The 19405-nt window shown below is 38.9% G+C and overlaps 1 protein-coding gene across 12 annotated transcripts in view; it reads right to left on the reverse strand.

The window, feature by feature from the left end:
• Positions 1-19405, reverse strand: part of LOC149567719 (ubinuclein-1-like) — a 153786-nt gene that overhangs the window by 2671 nt on the left and 131710 nt on the right. The window lies entirely within an intron of this gene.

Consider the following 19405-nt stretch of genomic DNA (forward strand, 5'->3'; position numbering starts at 1 on the left):
TACAACACTTATATTCCACAATCATTTATAACCACACAAAAATAATTTTAAGCATAAATTAGTTGTTCAAATGCACCCTACAAAATTTATAAGCATACACTGTCCAGCCTCATGTAGGAAATTCAGAACTTAAAATGATAAAATCCAAAATTATCCACATGATCAAAGTTTGAATGACATCAACAGCATCCTGCACAAATGAAAGAAAAACTGCTCTTGGAGGCTTGCCTGACCAGGAAGAGAAGAATTTTGACATTCACACCATATTGTTTTCTTCTCTGAACCAGGAATTTTAGTACATTTCACCTCTAAAATGCAAAAGTGCATCTTAAATGGATATTACAATTCAGATAACATTTTGGTTAAAGGTTCTTCAGTTTCCTGTCACTTGATTTGTATGTAACCTAAGACTGTCCAGATTATTCATAGATTACAGAACACAAGATGAATGTCCATGGAGGTCTGATCCTCAAACATTTGACAACTGTGTCCTTTTGCAGTCCAATGCAACTCTGCACTTTTGCACACTCTGCCATACACAAGTCCTTTCCGGTACTTTTGCAAACTTACAATCTTTTGCACTTTGTAATTTCCCCATATTCAAGTCCTCTAGCCTAAGTAGCTGATTGTGTCTGTGATTCAAATTCGGATTCCAGGATTCAGATAACATAAATTTGGGGCAGATTCCAGTACCAAGGGAATATATATAGACATTTTCAAATATGTTTGTGTGTGTGTGTGTGTGTGTGTGTGTGTGTTTGTGCGCATATTCATAGATTCATATGTCAATGTACATTCAGTATTGGTTCAAAATTTCAAACAATAATAAGTTACAAGCATGATTCTCATAAAATGATATATCCATAATTGCCAATATATGGTTATATAATATTCGAACTTTGCAAAAGTCCCAAAATGTCATTACATGACCAAAATTTAAATCACAAGCCATAGTTCAAATTTTAAAATTAATATCCAAATTTATCTTCATAGGAATTAAGGTCAACTTTTGATTCCTCTATCGAACAAAGCAAAAATTATGAGAAGTGCTTGAGAGATGAATGAATGACCATCAAATGACCAAATGTATGCTTTATTGGTCAAATTAGGGCTTAGACTCTAGAGGCTTTTTAGCTTTAAAATTTAGAAATTTGGCATATGGGTGCTGTTTAGGAATTGAATTTTCTTGTTGATTTGTGGGACTGGATGTATGGTTCGAGTAGTTATGTTTTGTGAAGGAATGAATTTGATGAAAGGTTCCCCTAGTTGAGTAATAAATTTCAGTAAGTTTATGCATGATGTAGTTAATATTTGATTAATGAAATCAGAAAATGGTATTGTGAGAATTATGCTATTGTAATCTGGTTTGGATTAGCACGTTGGTGTTTATTCAGCTTGTTTCAGATCAAGTTAATGTCAGCAAATGGGTGTTGTTATTAGATATGGTTGAAAATCAGAAAGTGTGTGTTGTTTAGCCTCTGTAGGTTTCAATTTGGTGGAGTTGTTTGGTGTTTCTACAAGGAGAAGGTTGTCATCTGTTTCCCATCATTCTTGTCAAATAGTATCAGAGCTTCTGGGTCAGTGTGTGCTTGTTTTCTAATTGGGTAGGTTAAAAATTTGGTTGTGGGTATATAAGTAGTTGTGTCGTGTTGTCCTCTTCAAGAAAAAATTGGAGTGTTCTGAGAAGGCCTAAAAGGTTTAATTAATGAAAGGATAAAGATGACTTGCACAGAAAAACTCCTCAGATGTTGGGTGCTCCTGATGGACTAAGAAAAATATGTGAAGCTGGAATCAGTAGACAAGGCATTGTGGAATGAAGCTTCTAAATGTCCAAGTATAGCCATGGTAAATTACCAAGCAAAGGAAGTAGACTACCTCAAGAAGAGATGGAGGTGTTTGACGCAAGGGCATCAAATAAGGCATATTGCCATTTTTGTCATTTTGTGCTGTGAAGGAGTCTTTGGGTGTAATAAGATTGTAAAAGGTCATTTAGGGTTATTTTGTACAATTTTGGAAGGATTTTATGTCTAAATGATCCAACTTTGTCAATATTGCAAAACATTGTCAGTGTTGCTCAAACAAAAATAAAAAGTTGTCAAGCAACTTCAGCAAAAAGTGTCAAAATGGTGCTTTGCTAATAAACTAATCAAAAAGTAGTTAAGAACACTTGAAATGTTTGAAAATGTAAAAATTTGGATCCCAGACATGTTTAGAGAGGTTGGTGAACATTGGAATGAAGATTTTTAATCATTGTGGATCAAATTCTCTGTATTTTTCTGCAAAAGTCCTATTTTTTCATGTTGTACACAATAGTGTGGACATATATCAGTATGCAATTGATTTGATCAATTTGCACTTAGATTTGTAGAAGTATTGCCATTTTCTTTAAAAAACAGTTTGAAACCCTGGCCAGGGTTGACAGTGAGCAAAAATAAGCCATAACTCAATCCTCCACCTGTAAAAAATAAAGAAACTCGGTAACTTTGGACTTTTTGGGCATAATCTTTGATTCTCTGATTTGCAGATTCAGAAAAGAAGCTTTGCATTATGATTCCCTTGACTGTGTGACTGGGCAGACACAAAAAAGAACAGCGAGGACAGTTTGACACCAAAACTCAAGAGTTTGGTTCATGGGCATTGTGGAGTGATCTAGAGGGTGGGCATACGATCAAAAAAAATGTACAAAAAGTCCTGTTTGAATTGTGTTTAAAATCTAGTAGTGCCTAGGAGCCCTCACATGTGTCTTGAGTAAGTTTAAGGTAAGTTTGAGGGGTGTTGATGGTGTTCGAGTGTGGGTTGGCGGTTGCTAGTGTAATCACCCTAAAATGGGCCAGTTTAAGAACCTATTTACCCTAAATTAGAATCAACTCTTCAATTATGCTAGTCCTATTATGTGATTACTTGCATAATTCATCAAGATTCAAAATATCACAAGCCCTAAATATAGCATCAAACATCATTAATTGACCAAAATCCCTATTAATTACCTTAGCCTAACTAATTAAAACAATCCGACCTAAATACATGGCTAAAGTAATTAATTAAAAGAAATAAATACTAGATTTCTTCTGTTGAAAATCAAACTGGTTGAGCATGGTATCATCAGGATCAAATCCTTTGTGATAGATAACTTCTGCAGAAAATGAACTTCTATCCTTATCGGTTGCTATTCACATTGACAAGATGCATAAAGAATCGACCACGATGCCTTTGTTAAGCACAGTTCAAGGAGATGTGTTGCCTTGCTAGCTGGAGAAGCATGATATTCAGAAGTAGCTAATAAATACCCTAGCCTAAATAATTAAATCAATCCCACCTAAATACATGGCTAAAGTAATTGATTACTTTAGCCATGTAATCAATATAAGCAACATCAACATTTAAACTCCCATCTAGTTGAGTTTGACATAAGGCCCTATTTGTCCTAAATTAGAATCAACTCTTCAATTATGCTAGTACGATTATCTAATTAAAAAAGATGAGAAATAAATACTAGGTCATATAAGGGTAATGATGGTAAGGTAGCTAATAATTACCTTAGCCTAACTAATTAAATTAATCCCACCTAAATGCATTGCTAATGTAAGGCCCTAAATACGAGTTCATTAATGATGAAAGCCCTATTTGCCTAAGAGTTTAGTAATGCCCTAATGTAATATAACTTTAGCCATGTATACATTCATATTACTTTAGCCATGTACTATGAGTATTTATTTCTTTTAATTAATTACTTTAGCCATGTATTTAAGTGGGATTGATTTGATTAGTTAAGCTAAAAAATTTATTAGCTACCTTACCATCATTACCCTTACATGTATAAATTCAGTCACTCATTATATATAATTAAATTAGCCATGTAACACATAAAATGTAAATTGTAGGCTGTCGCTGAAGTAAATAGAAATCATAGGATCATAATGATTCAAATCATAGAATGTATGTAAGATAAAGATCCATAAGACATCAAATCATAAATGTATGTAAGAATCTAAGATGAAGATCCATAAGACATCAAATCATAAATGTATGTAAGACTCTAAGATGAAGATCCTCTCTTCTACTCATGTTAAACAGTTAGAAGACCCTTTAGTATTAAAACAAAGAGGAAAGGCAAAAAAAAAAAAAAAATGTGTTTTATTAAAAAATGTCTTCACTTTTGGCTGCCCACGCCAATTTATCAGGCTGATTCATGCGATTTTTTGCATGAATTGCATGAATCGGCGACTCATGCGATTCATGACAAAAAAATCAGTGATTCGATTCATCGGCTCCAAAAAAATTGCCAGGCATGAATCGAATCACCAAACTGATGATTCTAGCAATTTTAGGGTGATTCTCAAAACTATGGTCCAAAGACAAAGGAAGAGGAGGACAACATTTCCAAGGTACACTATGCTTCAGCTGTAGGAAGTTTGTTGTATGCTATGGTATGTACTAGGCCAGATATTGCACATGCAGTGGGAGTTAATAGTAGGTATTATGAGTCATCCTACAATTGAGCATTGGAATGCAGTCAAATGGATTCTCAGATATTTGAGAGGAATATCCAATAAATGTTTACATTTTGGGGGCTCTACTACTGATTTACAAGGGTATGTTGACTCAGATTTGGTAAGTGATTTTGATACCAGGCAGAGTACTACAGGTTATGTATTTACTATTGATGGGGTAGCAGTGAGTTGGGTTTCTCGGTTACAGAAGGTGAATGCTTTATCCACTACAGGGGCAGAGTATGTTGTTGCTACAGAGGTAGATAAGGAGATGATATGGCTTCACTTCTTCTTGGAAGAATTGAGACACCCACAGAGGGATAATTACTTGAATACAAATACAGTGGCATTCATCTTGTGAATAATTATGCTCTACATTGAAAGACAAAACACATACAGTTGGGGCACTATTTCATTCGACCTATTGTGGGGCTGGATATTCGCAATCTTGTTAAGGAATTCTTTGGATTTGCGTCAATGTTATAGGAATTGAATGCTTACGATGAGATTGTTGAATCTGCTCCCCTCTATTATCTCACCCCAACATAATGGTTTTGTGGATAGGAATTTGAATAATAATGATTAGGATATTCTTCTATCGACTATCCCTTTTCTTCTTAATGACGATCATAGTAAAAAGCTTACTGATATTCCTAATGCTGAAGAGATTAAAAAGGTTGTTTTCTCTTTTGAAAGAGAGAAGTCCCCAAGTTCGGATGGATTCCCTGTGTTTTTTTTCCAAGCTTCGTGGCCAATTGTGGGGCTAGATATTTGCAATGTTGTTAAGGAATTATTTTGATCTACGTCAATGTTAAAGAAAATGAATGTCACTTCCTTGTCCTGATCCCTAAGAAGCCTGGTGCTGATACTTTGGATGCTTCCAGGCCTATTAGCCTCTGTAATTATGTTTATAATTTTTTTTCCAAAGTGCTTATGATGATATTGTTGAATCTCCTCCCCTTTATTATCTCACCCAAACAGAATGGCTTTGTGCCTAGGAGACAAATTTTGGACTCTATTATTAAGGTGCATGAAGTGATCCACTCAGTGCAAAATTCTAAGAATCAGAGTTTCTTTCTTAGGTTGGACCTATCGAAAGCCTATGATAGAGTTGATTGGAATTTCCTATGTAAGGTCCTTAGTGCTTTCAGTTTAGGAGAAAAATTTATCCAACTTGTTTTTTAGCTCATACGTACAACTTCTCCAACAGTCATTGTTCATGGATCTTTTTAAAACTTCGAAAGGCCTTTCCCAATAGGATCCCATATCGCCAATCCTTTTTTTTGTAATGGCTGAAACTCTTGGGAGATTCATCCATAAGAATGTTTTTGAGGATATTATCAAGGGCCTTAAGTCGGGATCGAATGCTTCACCCTACTCCCATGAGCAGTTTGTGGATAATGCCATCCTCACAGGATTAGCTACTATACACAAAGACAAGATGATCATAAAAGATTTGGACACCTATTCATCCATCACTAGTCAGTTGATGAATTTAGATAAAAGCTCCCTCTTTTTTATTAAAACTCTTGAGGCTAGGCAGCTAAGGATTTCTAGAATTATTGGGTGTGCTATTACCAATCTCCCTTCACTTTACCTTGGGTTGCCTCTTGGCTTAAAACCCCCTGACTCCTTTTGGTCATCCTTGGTGGAGAGATTTAACAGGAAGCTTCTTGGTTGGAAAGGGGCTTTACTCAATCAAGCGGGAAAACTCCAACTTCTCAAGGCTTCCCTTCAAAACCTGCCCATTCATGCTTTGAATCTCTTCAAGATCCCCTCAAATTTTGTAGAGGTTGTTGAAAGAATCCAAAAGCACTCTCTAGTCGGGGGTTGAAGAGAGAAATAGATTGGCTTTGGTTGCTTGGGATAGAGTCTACAAACCTAAGAAATTGGGAGGGTAGAGCATTAGACCTATAAGGATCATTAATAAGGTCCTTCTAGCTAAAAATGTTTGGAGAATTTATGGGGAGGCTAAGGAATGGAATCAAATTGTGAGAAGCAAATATCTTTTCTCTTTCCCTTCTTTGGCTGATTTCTTGGGTTCGAATATCAAAACAATGGCTCTTCTATTTGGAATTGCATCCAAGATGTAAAAACTATTGCTTCTTTTGGATCGAGATGGTTGTTGGGGGATGGTCACAAAATCAAATTTTAGGAAGATTGTTGTATAAGGGATAGTCCTCTTTGCTCTAACCCCTCTTTAATTCCGCCTATGGAGAAATATTTGCATTGAAGGATTTCGGACTTATGTGAGGACTCAGACTAACCATGTTGTGGAAGTGATGGGTTTGTTGAATAGCCTTACGCTGGTTAGGAACTCCCCTTATAGAAACATTTGGATCGAGGGGGATTCTAATAATATTCTCACTTGTATGAAAAATATTTCTAAACCTTTGTGGACTATTAACTCTATGATATAGGAGGCCAAAAACATAGTTAATAGCTTTGACAAGGTGCATATGTCACATGTCTATCGTGAGGCAACCAAGGTAGCTGATGTGTGTGCTAACTTAGTTATCAAGCTGATCACCATTATTATTTGGGAAGGGAAAAGTAATTTTAATACAGACCTAAGAGTTGCTTTAGATTATGATAACACACAGTGTAAGTGTACGAATTTGGTAAATATTTTGGGTAATGATAAAATACCAATTTATTATTATGCACGGATGGTTTCATCACTCCCAATGGCATCATCATCAGATTTGCTTCAAATATCTTGTTTCCTATTTTAAAGGGTCACCATTTTTATTTGCGGTCTTCTACGAAAGTGTTACAAGTTTCCTTTGTAGAGCTTCGTGAGTTACACAATGGGTGGGGAATTGAAAAGGAGAGAGCCTTTGAAATGCAAGAAGTGGAAGGAGGCCGAGGTTTGGGAAAAACTGAGTGGTGGTCTTACACCCTTCATGGAAAAGCTCCACAAGTTTAATGTTAAGATAACCAAGAAATTTGTTGAAGACTAGAAGGAGGGTTCAGTTACGATGTATGGCAAGAAGGTTAGGGTTACTACCGAGCTCATTGCGGATGTGTCTGGTCTCAAATTGAAAGGTATAAATTTCTTCCACAATAGGAAAATCTCTGAGAAATTGGTTATCTTGTTTCCCAAAGATGCTAAGGAGGCTGATAATATTGTCAAAGATTTTGGGGGATTTTATGATGTTGGTTCTGTTAAGTTAATTTGGAGAAGTGTTATAGTGGATATCATGGAGTACATTACTCTTGATGGAAGATATAAGAGGCCTCACTCATATCATTTTGTTTTTCTTAACCATTTCAAACACAAGAAAAGGGTTTCTCTGCCCTTTTATTTGCTGAATTCTCTTAGTTGGAGCATTTCTGCTCATAAGGAGAAACGTAGGAACCTTGTGCTGCATGAGGGGTTGATCCTTCTGATTGTAGAGTACATTAGGGATAAGGTCCTTGAACTAGTTCATCTAGGGATTCAGGGTAAGGCTGATGAGAAGGATTCCACTCCTGGTTCAAGCAAGGGGGAAAGGCAAGAGAGTTAAGGGTGATACAAAGATGTCTACGCCATCCTTTCCTAAGAAACAAAAGGCTGTGGAGATTAATGAAATGCATACCAAGTTTGAGGTTGATAGTGAGGATGGGTATGATAGTGTAGAGGGCAAGGCTGAAAATAGGAAGAGTCGGGATGGTATGAAGACTGAGGATGAGGAGATTAGTGATGATGATTGGGCTCGCGAGGAGAGTGAGAAAACCCCTATCTACTCTCCAAACTTTAAGGCTACTTCTCCTAAGCAGAGTGAGGAGAAAATTTCTACTCATGCTCACAACAAGAATAAAGGCAAAAAATTGGACACTAGTAGTGGTATGGTAGAGAGTGAGAGGGCCCCTATCCTTGTGGACTACAAGTGCTTTGTTGATCATGACATGCGGATATCTCATAGGAAGGAGGCTATGGAAAAAATCAAGCTTGTGTGAGAAAAGAGGAAGAATACGGTAATGGAAGAGAAAGGGGAGGATCAGACTACCAAGAACAACTCCCTTTTGAAGACTTTGGACCTGGAAGAGCGTAATGTTAAGCTGTTGGTTGAAGATCTTCCAAATAAGGTTGATTCGCCTTTGGGTGTGTTGCAGATGGCTAAGTATATTTCTATGTACTCCTTCCAACTAGAGAAATTGTATTTCTCGGAAATTAAATCTTTACAGCTAAAAGTATAGGGCCCTGACGGCTGAATTTGATGGTTTTCACAACTAGTTTAACACTAGCAAGATTGTGAAGGAGAGTTTTGGTGAAGGTGGCTTGTAGAAGAGGGTCAATGACTTGATGGAGAGATTGGGAGACATGGAAAGTACTATGATGATCCTCATCTTGAAAAGTAATGAAATTATTTGGGTCCTTAGTTGTTAGCCTCAACAAAGTGCTTGGTATGCTAGAAGCAAGTTCTGGTTCTCCTCTAATTCTAGATGTGGAGATTATTACAAAGTAATTGGTAAAATACTTGCTCCCTATTAACAGAGACCAAGAGGTCTATATATACAAAAGAATAAAGTGATGTTTCCTTAGGAAACAATCGTAAAGAATAGAAACATTCTATTCTACCTAAAAGAAAGCTAAAAAAGCTAACATATAACTACAACTAACTAAATATTAGAAACATTCTAATATTAACAACAAATTACAAATAGATCACCATTAACTAATAATAAACGTTTATTTATTATCGTAATACCCTCCCTTAATGGTTAATTTATCCACAACACCAAGCTATCCTCTGAATTTGACAAACTTATCAGGACCAAGAGGCTTCGTGAGAATGTCTATAGTTTGATCTATGGTAGGAACATACTGAAAATCTATTGTCATGTCTTCAACCAGTTGTCATATGTAGTGAGAGTGAACATCTACATGCTTGGTTCGTTCATAGAAGACTAGATTTCGGGCTAACTTAATACACCTTCGTTATCAACAAACATAGTAGTCAGTCTTGCAAGTGACATCTGCATATCCCCAAGCATCCGATGAAGCCAAATAGCTTCACATCTGTGATGACCCTTACCACGAGGCTTCTAGAGACAATACTAAACTGTGGAGATTCTTTCTTTTTTTTTCATAAAATACTTGGCAATCATATGAGGAAGAAAAATGTAGTTTTTAAGACAATTTGCCAACAATAACCAGTTCAATGAAAAGTGGTAATATCAACAGTATAAATTTATAACAGAATAGCTAATTCTTTTCCAATAATAATTCAATGGAAACAAATCTGATACACACACAAATCGGTTGTAAAGAGTAGATGATTTTTATAAATATTCAAATAGTATCAAAACCTGAAGTTCGACCAATATTCTTGAACTCCACTCCCGGGCCACAAATCGCTATTGCTTTATGCAAACACTCTTCTGTCACCTGAAGTTCGAGCCTCCCATACTGATGACGGATTTCTTACTCAAGCCGATCCAAACTGGGTCGAATTGCATCTCAAATTTGTCCCTGTTTGTTCAAAGGAAGATCGCCCAATATTTTGACTTGGTTGGTTCCCAATCAAACCCGAGTTCTTGCACACGTTATCGGCTCCCGCGATTTTTCCAAAGGTTTTCCAGACTTCATGCGAGCGTCAGTAATGGCCATGGTTGCTTAAAAAAAATCGCCGAAATTAATTAAGAAGGCACACTTCCGCCCGATCATATTTCCACATCTCCATTTCGAGGGTTTACAGTTCGGATTTGCAACTCCCAATATGTTCCCCTTTCCAACCTGCCCTTTGCAATTCACTCCTATTGTCAGCTAAGCATAAATCGACCCTCCGTCATTCTGCTTGGACTGAGCCTGTCTGAGTTCGGGTAAGACCGTGTAATGTTTTCCAACCAGGCCTGGAGAATTTCCTAATCACCGATGCGCTATTATTTTTTCCCCCTTCAAATTCCTCCAATCCTGCAACAGTTAATTCCTTCTGACTGATCTTTCAATGGTCAACAAATTACATAAATTGGCCTTAGGCCATAGATCCCTGTCTAGGTGAAGTGACTGCGATATCACTTCCAATTTGCAATAATTCGGGTGATATTCCACACCCTCAAAATTGCTTATCAATGGGAGTTTTCGTTCCCAAAGATAATTTGAGAATTTGCAGACTAGATGACTACAAATTGCTCCAACTAAAATAGAAGTTGAATCCACAAAATCGCTTGTCTCCAATGGGTGCCCCCTGCCCTCTATTTATTCACTTTTTTAAGAAGTCGCTGGAAGCTTCTAGAATCATCTTGTTATAATAACTTATTATAATGCATTTTATTCTTAATTAACTTTATAAAATTAAATAAATAACTTTATAAAGTTAAAAGTACAATCTCAATTCGACATTAGAACAAGTAGGCCCCACTTACTGGATTATAACTCTCTGAGAGCAAGAATGTAATCATCTGGCAACATAATGACTCTCTCCAAAATCATTTGCCTACGAGAGTCAATGATAGGCAAATCTCCGGTAGAAGTTATGTCGCTATAAAGGGGACATGACAACATCCTACCTGGGCAGTTCCTCTATATTCGGCCTCTGCAGAGGAGAGAGAAACTGACTGTTGCTTCGTACTGGTCCATGTGATGGTACTGGATCCTAAACTGAACACATATCTAGAAGTTGACTTTTTATCAATAGAGCCTGTCCAATCTGAATTTGTGAACCCACTAAGTCTAGGATTAGAACTTTGAGAGTTAAGAAGTCCATACTCTGAAGTGCCCTACACATAACGAAGCACGCACTTTGTGGCCATCCAACGATCAGCCTTGGGAGCTATCATAAAGCATGAGATGTAGTTGACTGCGAAGCTGATGTCAGGCCTAGTAGCAGAGAGGTAGATAGTTGCCTATTAGTTGCCTATATGTAGTATCATCAATGGGAGGAGAATTAGACTTGGTTGATAACTTGAGACCTTTCTCCGTAGGAGTAGATGCAAGCTTGCAATCCTACATACAAAATTTTTCTAGAAGCCCTGGCATATTTGGACTGAGAGATGAATATACCAAAGACTATTGCCAAACCTCAACACCTAGGCAATAATGCATGAGCCCAAGGTAAGTCATATCAAAAGACTAGCATAAATTCTGTTTGATTCCCTAAGTCAAAGATGTCAAACTGCCAGTAATCATCAAATCATCCACATAAATAACCATTGCCGGTAAAGTTATAAAATAGCCGACGAGTAGATTAGCATGTTGTTGGTAAAGTATAAAATAGCCGACAAGTAGAATCGATTATATCCGAATGGGCGCGACGATTGAGTCATCCCTTCGAGAAGGTATATGTACACCATACAAAAATTTTGTAATGATCATTAGAAGCACTATGTAATCTCTTCAGCATATATGCAAATAACAAAAGGAGTACTGTTGTGTTACATGTTCTTGTCTATTGTCTATAAGCATTACACTATTTACTCCCTACGGTAAACATTAGGCGCTATTGCTCAATGGACCTGGAACGAAGGCAAAGGAATGAAGACTAATGCCGAATCAACTAAACAAAAGTAAGAATAAGCTAAAGGAAAAAGATGAAATACGCACCGCACAAGAGAATTTAATTTTGCCACAATAAGCCAAGCGCAGACGGAGGTTTCAGTAGATTGCCGACGGACACCGAACCACCGAGGAATTGTTGGAAGAGACTCGATAGCGGTTAGATTTGGTGGAAGCAACAAGGGAGGAATTTCTTAACTGGTATACGCCGAGGGAAGAGAATCTAGACGGAAGGGAATTAACACGCACGGCTCGGAGTGCCAAGGGAGCACGAGCATGGAGTGAACTCTTAGTCCATGATACACTTCTAGAATGAACAACTTCGCTTAACGAAGACCCTTTTTCACCAAATAACATGGCTGTGGGAAATAAGATGACTGTTTGAAACAACGCGAGTGCTCAAAATAGTGTGGGTGTGCAGAATAGCGCAGGTGTGCATAACAATGCAAGAGTGCAAAACAGCACGGGCACACAAGTACCTCCAACTCGAATGGTTGGACCAAAGGAAAAATTGCCAAAGTTTGATGGTGATGGAACGGCCGATCCAATCAGACACTATAAGACATGCGAAACAATTTGGATGGCGAATGGCGTAACTGACACAAATGAATGGGTCCGACAATTTTCAGCAACCCTAAGGGGTGTAGCAATTGATTGCTTTGCCGATGCCAATCCCCAAAAATTAACTTCTTGGGTAGCAATTAAAAAGGAGTTTATCGTCGAGTTTCAATTGCTGCGAGATGACAATGAGATAGTAGCAGAAATCTACACCACAAACTAGGGGAAAAATGAAACAGTCCGTGTCTATGCTAGAAAATTAAAAGAATTAGTAAATAAAATGGAAAGTAAGCCGACAAATGGGCTGAAAAAGAGATGGTTCATTGAAGGACTACGCTCGGAGTTAAGGAAGAAAATGAAGATTGTGCCGCCATCATCATACATCGAAGCATACAATCGGGCAATGGACTTAGAGAGTGAACAAAAAACGAAAAAGATGAAGAAAAGTAGCTTATCCGACTTAGATGATGCGTCTTCGGAGGAAGATAGCAATGGTGATGAAAAGGACAACAAGAAGGTCTGAGCTCTCTAGAAGGATATGATCAGAATGATGAAGGAATTTAAGAATATGCAAAAAGAGACGAAGGGAAACAAGCTACGGTGCACAAAATGCAAGATAGAAGGTCACACAAAGGGATCTTGCCCGAAAAACCAATTCTGTGATAATTATCAAATTATGGGACATTCCACAAAAGAATGCCCCTTTAATATGAAAACAAGAGGGCATCAACAAGTGCTCCAGACACAAGAGGCTTCCGCGTTAGGAGGGAGCGGAAACACAAGCAATGATGGTGCCACTTCGGGTGGGTACAGAAATAATAGAAGAGGGCAAAACAACAATACCAACAACAATACAAACAATAATAATGGGGGCCGCAACCGAATTCAGTATGATGCGAACGGCCACCCGATGGTTCAATGCTAAGCATGCAATTTGTGAGGCCACTTTGGACAGAATTGTACATCAACAAATGCACCAAAGTTGTTATGCAAATGGTGCGACCCTGGAGATCATCAAGATGCCAAGTGCCCAAAATTAGGAGTGAATTTGATCAGCATTGGTGCGGACGAAGAAGTCTTGGCAATCACCCGTAAACAAGCAAAATTGTACCCTGACTCAACGGAAGAAAAGAAGAGATTGGAAGAAGTGCGGGTGGAAATTGAGAAAGCAACACAAGCAGAGAAATCAAAATTGAAGGACACTACCGGTACTTCAATGAGGAACTGCGCAAAACAAAACATTATAAGGTAGATATTACAAATTGAAATACCAGTCAAGTTAAATGATCTGATCCTCACAATGCCTCAACTACGGACAATACTCACGAACATAGCCCCGACTACTAAACTACTAGGAGAACATGGAAGGGAAAAGGAAAGCGAAGCAAGTGCAATGGACTCAATGCTACTAGCCCTCACATCAGACGGCATCCGATGGTCGTAGAGATGGGTATATTAGGAACAGTCCTTTCAGACACAATTGTGGATGGAGGTTTAGGGCTAAACATCCTACTAGAAGATACCTGGAAGAAGTTGGGATAGCCAATGTTGTGGCCACCTACGTTCCAATTACTAACGGCGAACCAACACGACATTAAACCTCTCGAGGTCCTGATGGCACAACTAGATACTATTGGAACACAGTCGTTCCTACTTGACTTCGTCGTCATCCCACTGAAGAGGAGAGGATATGACACCATTTTGGGCTGAGGATGGCTTGTACAAGCAAGGGTTAAGCATGATTGGAAGAAGAATACAGTATCAATGGAAAGAAGGGGACGGCGATTCATTATTAATTTACACACAAATGGTGGGCGAAGAAGTCGTATCATTTGATTCTAAAGAAGAGGATGAAGGAAAGTAGTGATTGGAACCCAATGAGGTAGGAGTCCTACGGTTGGAAGGTGGATCGACGGACGATGATTTGAATTCGGTGAATGGCCTTTTCCACAAGCAGATGGAGGATTACAAGCTCTTTCCAAGTTGTAATATGTTAAGGGTCGACGAAGGTGAGAAAGAAGAGGGAAATGAATGTCCCAAGGAATATAGAGAAGCGGAAGAAGGAAAGGCGGTTACGACAAAAGCTGAAGGGAAGAACATACAATACGAACCTAGAAAAGGGAAAGATTCCACCGTATGGTACACAATAAATGGACCACGCAGAAAGAAAATGTTATATCGAACCACAAATATAGTAGAAAGGTGCTAGTAGCAAGGAAAACACATCATACGGTCTGCATAGGAAACAAAGAGGAAGGGTTTAATAAAAAGTTCAGCAGTATGGAGTGAAGGCTCTAAAATCAAGAATACAGTTATTGACGGCAAGGAGCAGCAGCCGACGGAATTCATGGTACTGAGTTTTGAGAACAAATTGGGCAATATGGAAAACCTGAGGGAGAGATCGTGTGACTTAAATAAACTTGATGAGCGACGATTGCAGGCACAATGGGCCACAAAGGTGACACAGAATAGGTGCAAAGCGTGGCATGATAAACATCTAAAACTGAACAAGTTCCAACCAAGACAGCTGGTCTTGAAGTATGCTGGACGCAACGAAATCAAACTGGGGAGGTTTAAAGTCAAATGGGTCGAGCCATACCAAATCCAAGAAGTAGGTGGTAACGGAGCGATAAAGCTATGGACATTGGACGGGCAGGAAATTCCAGAAACGGTGAACAGTTCCAAGTTAAAAATATATCGCTCGAGAACTACTTCCCTGTCAATGAATAATGGCAAGTAACTCGTAATAGCTAAAAAAGAAAAAAGAAAAAAAAAAAAGTCGAAAAAAAGAGAGAAGTTATTAAGTGACCATACGGCATCATGGGCATGTTATAAGCTACGAATGCCTCCACCATACGATAGTGTAAGATCATCTGGTAGACATCGTATGGCATCAAGCCAATGACCACCGTATCGCCTTTTAAGTGCCCCCACCGTAACCATACGGTAAACATAATCAGAGGAGTTTTACCATAGGGTCTTCTTATTGCCCCACTATACGGCGATTTCACAAGTGAATAGTTTGTAAACACCATATGCCCCCCCTTGCACAATGACGGCACTGTACGACTTGCTTTTACATTATGGAGATTAGTTCAAGCAAATGAAGGAGACCGTACATTGTACGAAAATCGAAGGCAATAGGGACACACCGTATGGGTAATTGCAAAACCGCACAAGAAGCTCAAAACAAAACTATATGGACATTAGGAACCTCCATACGGTACAAGAAAAGGAGTTTATAACATTGGAACCATTCGGACAACAAATGAATCACGCAAGTCTCTTGCATCCCTACCGTACGGACACAGACATCAGGTCACCATACTGTCACACAAAACAGGAAATGAAAGGCACTACCATTGTACGAGCATGCTCAGGCAGAGGTTGTCATCTTGGGAGAGCTATTTTGGTTTGGGTTTTGCAGGCATCTTTCGTGTGACCGAAGAGGAGGGAGTAGGCACCCACAAGTATTATCTGTGTGGCCTCTGCAAATAATACTATCACAGATCAACAGAAGGAAGCAGTTAGAAGAGAAGGCAAAAGGAAGCAATCAGAAGAGAAGGAGCAAATTAAAAAAAATGACGACAAATCAAAAATGTTCAGAATGAATAACGCATGATGCCCAAGGGAAGGGAAAGACATAAACAGGTAGCAAGACATAAGCAGTTGCCAGAAAGAGTGTGGGATCGGAAGAAAATCACAAAAATGGTGTATTCCATAGAATTTTGTGTGGCTTTGAGAGTGCTAATTTGGTCTTAGACACTTGAGACCTGGAGCTGCTGCAGGCATAGTGTCTGTGTACCAGAGGTAGAGAGAGCACTAGACCAAGTCTTTCAAGAGAGGTGATATGCTTTGATGCACTTGGATTAGGTGTTGGACGTGAAACTGTCTTGGTGGATGCATAGAGAGCTCGAAAGGAGTTGATCATCCAATTGAAAGCAATTCAGCGACACTTGGCTCAATGTACCCAGGAGTTGGAAGCAGAGAAAGCGGCACGGGTAAATATTTTGTAATTGTCATCTGGAGACAACTTTTCTTTTTGGGGGGATGATGTTGTCGGTAAAGCTATAAAATAGCCGACGAGTAGATTAGCATGTTGTCGGTAAAGTATAAAATAGCCGACAAGTAGAATTAGTTATATCCGAATGAGCGCGACAGTTGAGTCACCCCTTCGTGAAGGTATATGTACACTGTCCGAAATTGTTGTAATGATCATTGGAAGCACTATGTAATCTCTTTGGCATATATGCGAATAATAAAAGGAGTACTATTGTGTTACATGTTTTTGTCTATTGTCTGTATGCATTAAACTATTTACCCCATACGGTAAACAAGAAAAAGGATGATGCCACTGTCAGTAGTCTTGATGTACAAATTTGAGCCTGAAGAACTCATCTTGAAGCCTTGATCATTGAGGTACTTACCAATTTTTATATACCATGCCCAAGGCGCCTACTTCAAGCCATAGACAACTTTTACCAATCTAAGAACCTGATGGTCTTTACCAACAACTTTTCAAACCAAGAGGTTGCGTCATGTAGATCTCTTCATGGAGATCACCATTCAAAAAAGCACTCTTGACATCCATCTAATGGACCCTCCAACCAAACTATACTGCTATGGCTAGGACTAATCTGATGGTGCTCATCTTTGCAGTAGGAGCAAAGGTCTCCTCATAATCAATGCCTTGACGCTGAGAAAAGCCCTTCGCAACTAAACAAGCTTTGTACTTATCCAAAGTACCATCCGATTTGTATTTTATTTTGTAAAACCATTTGCAACCAATGGGTTTCTTCCCTGGTACAAGATCAGAAAGGACCCAAGTGTTATTCTTCAATAGGCTCTGGTGTTCAGATGTCATGGCTTGTTCCCACTCTGGAATTCCTTAAGCCTCGGAATATGTTTGAGATTCAAACACTCTATGAATCTTGGCCATGAGAGAAACATTAACAGACACTGTAGCTTTGCTCTTTTTCCGAGCAGTTCTCCCATCAATGAGCTCATCATGACGAAGATAAACAAGTGTCTTAGCACACCACTTAGGCCAGAGAGGAGAACAACCAACATTACTATCAAGAGAAGTGTGGTGTTCAAGTTCCTCATCAAAAGAATCTGGATCAAACTCAAGTGAAGCATCTACAAATCTAGGTGATTATACAATAGAAGTTGGAGATGTCTGTACAGGGATCAATGGTCTAACTGGAGTTGTAGGAGCTACTGGAGCCCTCCCATCAAGTGGATCTAATGGAAGCCTAAATCCCAAATCATGAGCCCTCATAGGTCGATCTGCTGGATCAGAATCAAGAGAAATAGACATGAAAGGTCCTCGCTGCTCATAAAAGACTACATCACGACTATAGATGAGATGAGTTGTCTCAACATCAATCAGGCGATAGGCTTTGTGAAGACTAATGTATCCACCGAGCATGAGTTTCTAACTCTTGGCATACAACTTAGTGTGTGACGCATTAGGGATGTTAACAAAAGCAAAAGGGAGCAAAAAAATTTCAAGTGATTGATTCTAGGCTTGCGACCTGACCAAGCCTCTTCTAGAGTTTTACCTTTGACTGCCATTGTGGGTGATCAATTCAAAAGATAAACTGCAGTGTTGACTGTTTCTGCCCAGAACTTCTTTAGAACATGTTTGTGTTCATGCATCGATCGAGCCATCTCGGTAATCGTCTTGTTCTGTCGTTCAACTACATTGTTCTGTTGTGGTGTGTGGGGTATGGTTAACTGGCGTTTGATGCCATGAGTATCCAAGAAGCTAGAGAAATCATTAGAACACAATTCCCCCTATTGTCTAATCTTAGAGTAATAATAGATTTCCCAAACTCCTTTTCAACTAAAGGTTTAAACTTCTGAATTACAGGAAATGCATCTTCTTTCTTTTTAAGGAAATACACCCACATTTTTCTACTGAAATCATCAACAAAGAACAAAAAATACTTGGACCCAAGAACAAAAGGAGTGGCCATAGCGCAACAGGTATTGGCATGAACAAGCTGAACTACCTGAGAAGCTCGCCATGAATCGCCATTTGTGAAAGGTGTACGATGTTGTTTCCCAGCCTGACATGCATCACAAACTCCAAGCTATTGAGTCTGAATATCTGGCAATCCAAGGACAAGCTGATCCTGAGCAAGCTGAGAGAGCTAATGCACATTTAAGTGCCCATATCACTAATGCCAAAGTGTGCTAACATAAGACCACCGAGCAGCCATAGCTAAGTCCCAAGAATCACCAGAATCAATAAGTCGGAAAAGACCTTGGTCCTCAAGACCCACTGCAACAGTAGACTGAGTTGCCCGATCAGTAATGGTGCATTGATGTGACTAAAGGTGGCATCCAAGTGTGGAGGATGTCATAGTAACTAACTGACTGAGAGTAGATTTAGTTTCATCCCTGGAACATAGTACACTCCAAAGAAAATGAGATACCTCCCAGCAGATTGAATCTGAATGTTGCCTTTGCCGACAACGGTGTACTCTTCTCCACCACCAAAAATAAAAGAATTTGAATAAGGCTGGTAGTCAGTAAACCAATCTCTCCAATGAGTGAAATGACAAGAGGCACTGGAATCAATGTACCAGGCAGACGACTTCACATGATCTGCAGATCTTTTAGCCATGAAGGCGTAAAAGGTAGATTCCATCTTCTCAGTGTGCTCTGCACTGTTCGCTTTGGGCTACGAACCTAATTTGCTTAGATTGGGCAGCTAAGTGTTTCCAACATTCAACCTTCATGTGACCAAACTTGTGGCAATAGTTGCATTGAATGTTCTTCTTCCAAGAGCTGTCCGAAGATGGAGCAAAAGACTTCTGCTGAGATGACTATTAAAACTTGCCTTTATCCTTCTAAAAGTATTTTGCAG

This window comes from Cupressus sempervirens, chromosome 3 (genome assembly GCF_028749045.1).
Source record: "Cupressus sempervirens isolate cs-2001-9-10 chromosome 3, ASM2874904v1, whole genome shotgun sequence".
NCBI classification, from domain to species: domain Eukaryota; kingdom Viridiplantae; phylum Streptophyta; class Pinopsida; order Cupressales; family Cupressaceae; genus Cupressus; species Cupressus sempervirens.